The following is an 8,239-nucleotide window of genomic DNA, read 5'->3' as shown; positions in this document are numbered from 1 at the left end:
TTGTGATATTAAACAATATTTACTTTGAGAATTTCCAAGCAAATTCTTCTTCAAAGATAGCTTTTTGGTTTAAAGACATAATAAGAAAGAAGCAATAGAATTTTATATAAACTCTCCTAGAAAAAACAAAAACAAAAACAAAACTAAGCTTACAGCCATCAAGTTGATTCTGACTCTTAGCAACAGTATAGTACAGAAAACCAAAAATGTTTAAGAGTACAGAAAGTCTCACCTCTCTCCAGATGAGCTGCTGATAGGTTCAAACCATTGACATTACAGCGCCTAACCAATTTCATCACCAGGGTTCCTTAGAAAGTTTTATAGAAGATTGTTTTTGTTGTGGTTAAGTGCCATCGAGTCAGTTCTGACCCATAACTACCCTGTATAGGGTTTCCAAGGCTGTAAATCTTTATGGGAGCAGAAAGCCTCATCTTTCTCCCACGAAACAGCTGGTGGTTTCACACTGCTGACCTTGAGGTTAGCAGCTGAACTTGTAACCACTATGCTACCAGAGCTCCTTTTTATAGAAGATAGTTGCTTTGTAAATAGCAATCCTTACTGCATGCTATTTATTTTGACATCTCTCTCACTCTCTCTCTCTTTCTCTTTCTCTCTCTCTCTCTCTCTCTCTCTAGACAGACAGACAGACAGACAGACAGACAGACAGACAGACAGATAGATACATAGATAGATAGATAGATAGATAGATAGATAGATAGATATAGATAGATAGATACAGCTATAATACAGATATACATATGAATTCTCATTTGATTTTAAGTATCATCAAGTTAGTTCTAACTCACAGTGACCTTCTATAGTTTTTCCAAGGAGAGACTAGTGAGTTTGAACCATCTACCTGGAAGTTCAAACCTATCTGTGGTCCAGTGGTTTATAACACAGCACCACACCAGGATTCTATACATGTAAAAAATAAATTACATATAGTTAGTACTAATTGATCATAGATGATCAAAAAGTATATATAGTATACTTTTCAAAGATAATTCTTAAATATTGCACTTAAATCAAAGGACAAAAATAAAAGAGACTTTAGGTTGAGTCTCCAGTAAAGAGTTGACAAGGGTTTTGATAAGCACTATCTAACCCTATAAAGTTTAAAGAAGGAGGTATATGGGTGCAGAAATAATTTTGATATTTTTTTTGAAATAGCTTTGTATTTTTGAGTGACATAAAAGAATCACATGCAGTAGGTATGTTAAACTCTTCAGATATTTGTTTTGCCCATTGTATAATTTGAACCTCAATTCATTTTAACTGGAACCCTTCAAGCAGATAAAGGATATGCTTTGATTTGTGCTTCAAAGTCATCATTCAAATTGGTATGTAGCAGCCCCTGGTTGTTTCAAAGTTAAGTTTAGGCAGTTTGAACATACTCAGAAACTCTATTTCTATAGGGTTACAATCTTAAGGACCTATGGAGAACAGTTTTACTCTGCAGCACATGATATCACCTTGAATCAGAAATGACTTGACAGAACCTGGTACAGCTCCTATGTGTACAATAGATTTTAGGTGGCAGAATGGTAGCAGGAAGATCAATTATGATGCTATGAAATACTTTGGGTGTGAGTGGAAGGTTGATTAAATTAAGGAAGGAGAAAAAGAGGTATTGAAAAAGAAATGGACTCAGGATATGCTTTGAAGTTACACCTATAGACTTTTCAAACAGAATGAATAGAATGAGTAGGGATGGGAAGACAAAGCTCAGATTCCTAGAATCTGAATCGTTGACATAGATGACAGAAAGTACAATTTGCTTTGGGTTTGAGATAGAATGTATTTGCTTGGCTATTTTAAGTTTGTAAAGCCTTTTAGACATCTAAATGGAGTTTTTAATAGGATGTTTATGAACCTCAGTCAAGAGATGAGGAAAGAAGCTTTAAATGTGGAAATCACTGGCATATGAATCACATGTATAGGCATGTTCATGGAATAGATGACACAGAAACATTTACATTAAGAAGAGAAGAGGATCTATGACATACTCCTTCAACAGGCATTTTTTCAGAGGCTACACTGAGTCCTGGAGTAGAATAATCACAACACCAGTGGTTAAAACCCACCAGCTGCTCCTCAGAAACCCTACACAGGGTTGATATGAGTTACAACTGACTCAACAGCTCTTAACAATAACATAACAAAACTCAATCTGTGGCAGTTTTTGTTCCAACTTATAGTGACCCTGTTTAGGGCTTCCGAGGAGTGTCTGGTGACTTTAAACCACCAACCTTGTGGTTCAAACTGACCTTGCATTCTAGTACTTTTTTACTACAGTGTCTACTGGGACACCATGAGTTTAGAGTGGCCAATAATGCATGGGGAAAAAAAAATTAATCCGAATAAGGAAATACAAAGAGATTTCCAAATATTTAGTTAAAAAAAATAAAAGTAACCAAGAATTATAAAGTTATCTAATAGATTATTTAAATTGTGGACAAAAACTATCTTTAAAAAAAGAACATTTCCCAAGAGATCTAGTATAAGTGCCTCGAAGGTGTGGGCCATTCATCACTATACCTTTTATTGTTTTTTTTTTCTCTTTCTTGTTTCACATTTTTCATGTTGATTCTTGACTTCTTGGAGTTTCCTTCTATGTATACTAAATACCAAATTTTTTGGCTCAATGTTTGATTTTTGAAGGCTAGGCTATTGTCATTGTTATGTACTGAAAGTCAGTTCTGACTCACAGAGATCCTGTACAGGGTTTCTAAGGAGCTACTGGTAGGTTTGAAGCACCAACCTTGAATGGTAATGGTAGAAATGGCGGTGTGCTGTGGAGTCTGTTCTGACTCATACAGATCGCATGTAGAGTTTCCGAGGCTGTAAATCTTTGTTGTTGTTGGGTGCCATAGAGTCAGTACTGACTCATAGCAACCCTATGCACAGCAGAACGAAACACTGCCTGATCCTGGGCCAAACTCACTATTGCTGCCACTCTTGAGTCCATCGATGCTGCCACTTGGCCAATTCATCTCACTGGGAGTCTTCCTCTTTTTCTCTGACCCTCCACCTTACCAAACATGATATCCTTCTCCAGCGACTGGTCCCTCCTGACAATATGTCTGAAGTATGAGAGATGAAGTTTGGCCATCTTGGCCTCCAAGGAGCACTTGGGCTGCACTCTTCCAAAATGGATCTATTAGTTCTTTTGGCAGCCATGGCACTTTTAGTATTCTCCTCCAACATCACAATTCAAAGGCATCAATTCTTCTATGGTCTTCCTTATTCACTGTCCAGCTTTCACATGTATATGAGGTTATTGAAAATACCATGGCTTGGGACAGGCACACCTTAGTCCTCAAGCTGATATCTTTGCCAACACTTTAAAAAGGTCTTGTGCAGCAAATTTGCCTACTTCAATATGTCATTAGATTTCTTGACTACTGCTTCTGTGAGTGTTGATAGTTAATTCAAGAAGAATGAAATCCTTGACAACAATCCTCACCAATGGACCAATAAACAACATTCTTATCAACAGAGAAAAGACTGAAGTAAATTTTTACAGGAGCAGAAATCCTTGGCTGTTGGTTCCTCAAAGAGCTTTGTTAATTTCCTTGGATTTTAAGTGTGTCTAAGATGCTTCTTCATCCTCAATCTTGGGAGCCAAATAGTACTTTAAATGTCCCAACATCAGCAATTTTATGTTCTACAACAAGGGATATATTAGCAGACATACTGAGGGTAACCATAGGAAGCAACGGAGTAGATTTTGTAAAGAAGTTCATATATTTAAGTGCAATCTAATTACTTGTTTGTGACAATTTACTGTTTCCGTTTCCAAGTTCTCCACTTGCAGAAAATTTCACTCTATCTTTTGCATAGCAAATGACAACAGCATTTCCAATATGACTGAGATCTCAGCATATACATGCAAATTCATCAGAAGGCATCTTTACTACACAGCTGTACTCCTGTTATGGAATTCCAAGTTGTTCAGCATCTAAATCCATTAACTTTATTTCATCGTCTGAAGCTTTTTCTTGGTTTGGTACTTCAAATACTAGTGCCAAGGTGTCCACATTATCTTCAGCCCTTAGTGTAGCGATGTCTTCATTGCCAGCACATTTCAGTATTTTGGACATGCTGATGAAGTTAACAAGCAATGGCCAGGTTGTGGTCACTGTGGTAGGTGTTGAAGCCTTTGGAGGAGAGGACAGAGTGAGCACACAAGGGAGACGTGGGAGGAATCCATACTCTACAGATTCACACTGCCTGAGCTGATGTCCCAGCAGCCCTCACTGATGAAGTCCTTGAGTGCTTTGAATATACTGGACACTCAAGGAAGACTTTCTTGTTCTCTGCTGGATCTGGATCTTGCATCTGGCACATCTTCTTGACATCTGGTTCTTCAGATTTTGGCTAGTGGTCTGTTCTATGTTACCTGCCAAGCCTTCAAGTCACCAGTGACCTGCTGAGTAGGAATACCTCGACATGCTCCACACCACCGAACCCCTAGAAAATTCACTGAAGAGGAAGGTTACTGCAGTATTTACTCCTTCCTTAGTAGGTCTAATCACCATAATGTCAGTAATGTAATGTGCCAGTGTGATTTCTTGTGACAGGGAAAGTAAATCAAGGTCCTTGCAGACCAAATTGTAACAGTACTGGAGATGTACCATTGATGTAGGACTGTGCAGGTATAATTTTGGCCTTCTCAGCTGAAGGCAAACTACTTTGGGTGAGTTTTCTAAAGTGGAATTGATAAGAAAGCATTTCCCAGATCAATAGCTGCATACTAGGTACCAAGAGATGTGTTAATTTGTCTAAGTAATGAAACAGCATCTGGAACATCCAATACAATTGGATTTAGTACCTTCAATTGTTAGGTCTATGATAAACCAATGTGATTCTCCAAGATCCATCTGCTTATTACACAGGCCAGATATATGAGCTAAATGGGGATGTGGTGGGAATCATCACCCCTGTATCCTTCAAGTCCTTGATTCTGACACTAATCTCTTCAATTTCTACAGGAAAGCTTCCACTTCACTGTTTTTCTAGGTAGAGACAGTTATGATGGCTTCCACTTGCCTTTTTCTACTACAATAGCCCTTATCCCACATTTCAGGGGTCCAATATGGCAGTTCTGTCATTCTGATGATTAATTCAGAGGCCTATTGGATCCACTGTGAGTTGGTCTGTAACTAAAACTGCATTAATAACTGGACCTCTACATGCTTTCTTTCTGTCTGGTGGGTCACAGTAATGTTTTAGGTTTCCTGAAATAAGTATGTGTCAATTTAGAGTTGCTGTCTAGTAATTCCCCAAAAGTCTGATTATTTCCTTTTCCCCAATGAACAGAATCCCAGGTGTGGTGCTGTGAGTTAATGCCCTGTACTATACAGTTGGTTAGAACCACAAGGGCAGAGTTCAAGCTTACCAGTTGTTCCTCAGAAACTTTATACATGGTTGTTGTGGGTTGGAATCAACTCAACGGTACTTATAAACAACAACAAAAACAATTAACAGTTACTTTGTCAAAGGGCATAAATTCATTTGGGGAAAGTTGAGAGAAAGAGCAACAGTATACATTTCTGATGGTATTGCGGGGTCCTTCTTCAAAGGCACCTGGTCTCCCCTTCATTCAAGGGTTTGTGGGTCTGTAAACTCTTTGAGATCTTGGAATTGACTCAGAGGTTGTAACTCTTTATTCTAGCAATTCGAGTTAAATTGCCTTTCATTTGACCTAGAATTACTCTGTTTGTAAAAATCAAATAAATATTTAGTATGTTTCCCATCTGTTTTACTTTTATAAACATCCTGCCTAAGTAGCCAATGCCATAAATCCACATGAGTTCGATTATTCTGATTATTACTTTGATTCTGCTGTTCATTATGGTAACCACATTCACCTTGTCTTTGTTGATTAAATGCTGCTATTTGGTACCTACCAACACAAGGTCCCTTTGTAGTTAGATATTTCAATTCAATTAGGGCAGTTTACACAGGCAAATCGGACTTACATAAAATAGCAATCACAACAGTCTTCAAGAATGCTGGGATTCCCTTCCCAAACATGTTCCCCACTGTTGTGGTACAAAGTGTGTCCTGTTCTACATCTTACTTTGGTGAGTAGTGTCTGGGATCTTAAAAGTTCATGAGTGGCCATCTAAGATGCAGTTATTGGTATCTCCATGTGAGGAAGAGAGAAGTTGGTAAGAATTGAAGAGACTAGCAATCAATTAGTCCAACGTACTAATGAAACATGTGAATATCAGTATCTATGACTCTGAGACAGGAAAAACCAGATGGTGTCTAATACCACTACCAACTGCTCTGAAAATGATCCCATTAGAAGGTCCTAAATAATAAGACATTTGAGGAACATGAGACTACGTCCCTTTACCACTAGCTCTTTTCCCAGGAAAGATCTTGGACAATGAGTCATTAGGCACACCTTGATAAATTTCATCACCAGAGACTAAGAGTGCTGATTCTGTTGGCAACTGTGGTTCAACAGAATTTAGAGGCTCTATTTCACAAGCTTCATCAATATCTGCCCATAGGTCCCCATCCCAACTTTTTGGATTACATTTCTTTCCAATGAATGTCTTCATTTTAACATCAGACACCATTTGAAGTTGGGAATTCAGGTGGTATTGTAAGTCAGCTACTCCTACAATAAGACTCAGGATTTGGTTTTTGGAAATATCAGCTGTTACTAGAAGAAATAAAGCTTTGTTTCAGGGCACAAGTGGTAACTTTGAGGTATTTTGTGTGCTGCTTGAGCTATAAATCCTTAGTCCTGACCTAATTTCTTTCCTTTACCATTTGCTATATTGTAAAAAGGAGCAACCAACCATCTTCTCTATATTTCTCATCCTGAACAAAATTGCAGAAAAGTATCATACACATTATAACTCAAAATCTCACTTCTCTCCAATGTAGGAATTATTGGCAGTTACATTTTGCATATTAATAATGTCTCTTTACTCCATGGCTTAGCAGACCTTAACCCTCTTTAGTAGAAGAGGAAGAGTTATCAGTACCTTTAAAATTAGTCAGAATTGAGAATGAATTTACAAAATTAGGTTGGGTTCTGTACAGAAGCAAAACCAATGAACTTATATATGTATATATAAAGAAAACTTTATATCACAAATAGCTTACATAGTTGTAGAGATTGGAGAGTCCCAAGTCCAGGTCAAATGAACTTATCGTCAGGTTAGATGGAAGGTAGGCAGGCAGGCAGGTCTGGATGGTGAGAAGGTAGGATGCTGATAATTGGCAAGTAATGAAACAGGCCACTGACTTAAGTCCAAAAAACCAGAGGTCAGTTTTCTTTCAAAAATTGATTTGAAAGCAGATAGTTTGTATTCTGATGATGCTGATGTATAATTTATCAATTATTTATTTTATGATTTATGCTTTTTGTAACTTAATAAATTATTCTCAACTTAGTTGAGGGTATCAATGGAAAATACATGAAATGGTCTACAACATGTTTGGGGGTTTGTTGTTGTTTTTAAGTGTCGTCGAGTCGATTCCGAACCATAGCAACCCTCGATAGGGTTTCCGAGGAGCAGCTGTAAAGTAGAGATAATCATATTCACTTTTCCCATTTACAACATAATGCAATTTCTAGCCTGTGCAATAATCTAAGAAAAATAAATAAAATACTTACTGATTGATAAAGAAGAAATAAAACTTCTGCTTTGCACAGGAAATATGATTTTTACATTCTAAATCCCAAATAATCTATTAAAATGCTACATTATCTATGTAACACATTAGTTTAGCAATATTGCCATATATAAGCATCATATAGAAACATCAGTGTCTACTTGTACACTGCCAATGGTAGTGGTAGTGGTGGTGTTCCGTGGAGTTGATTCCTATTCATAGCCACCCTACAGATGGTTTCCAAGGCTGTAAATCTTTATGGGAGCAGAAAGCCTCATCTTTCACCCACAGAACAGCTGGTAGTTTGTAACTGCTGACCTTTAAATCCAGCAGCCCAACTTGTAACCACTATGGTACCAGTACTCCTTGAAACTGCCAATTGAAATCAAAGAATGTAAAGTGTAATTTACAATAACACCAGAATCCTGAATGTTGTGGTTGTTAGATGTGGTGAGTCACTTCTAACTTATACTGACCCTATGACAACAGAAAGAAACACTACCCAATCCTGTACCATCCTTATAATTGCTGTTATGTTTAAGTACATTGTTGTTGGCACTGTGTCAATCCATCTTTTGGGAGGTCTTCCTCA

General features: G+C 37.6%; 1 pseudogene; it reads right to left on the bottom strand.

Moving 5' to 3' along the window:
- Positions 1 to 3,764: 3,764 nt before the first annotated feature.
- Positions 3,765 to 4,643, bottom strand: LOC102839844 (annotated as a pseudogene).
- Positions 4,644 to 8,239: the final 3,596 nt, after the last annotated feature.

Source organism: Chrysochloris asiatica, unplaced genomic scaffold (assembly GCF_000296735.1).
Source record: "Chrysochloris asiatica unplaced genomic scaffold, ChrAsi1.0 scaffold00063, whole genome shotgun sequence".
NCBI lineage: Eukaryota > Metazoa > Chordata > Mammalia > Afrosoricida > Chrysochloridae > Chrysochloris > Chrysochloris asiatica.
This window is presented reverse-complemented; position numbering and strand designations above follow the sequence as displayed.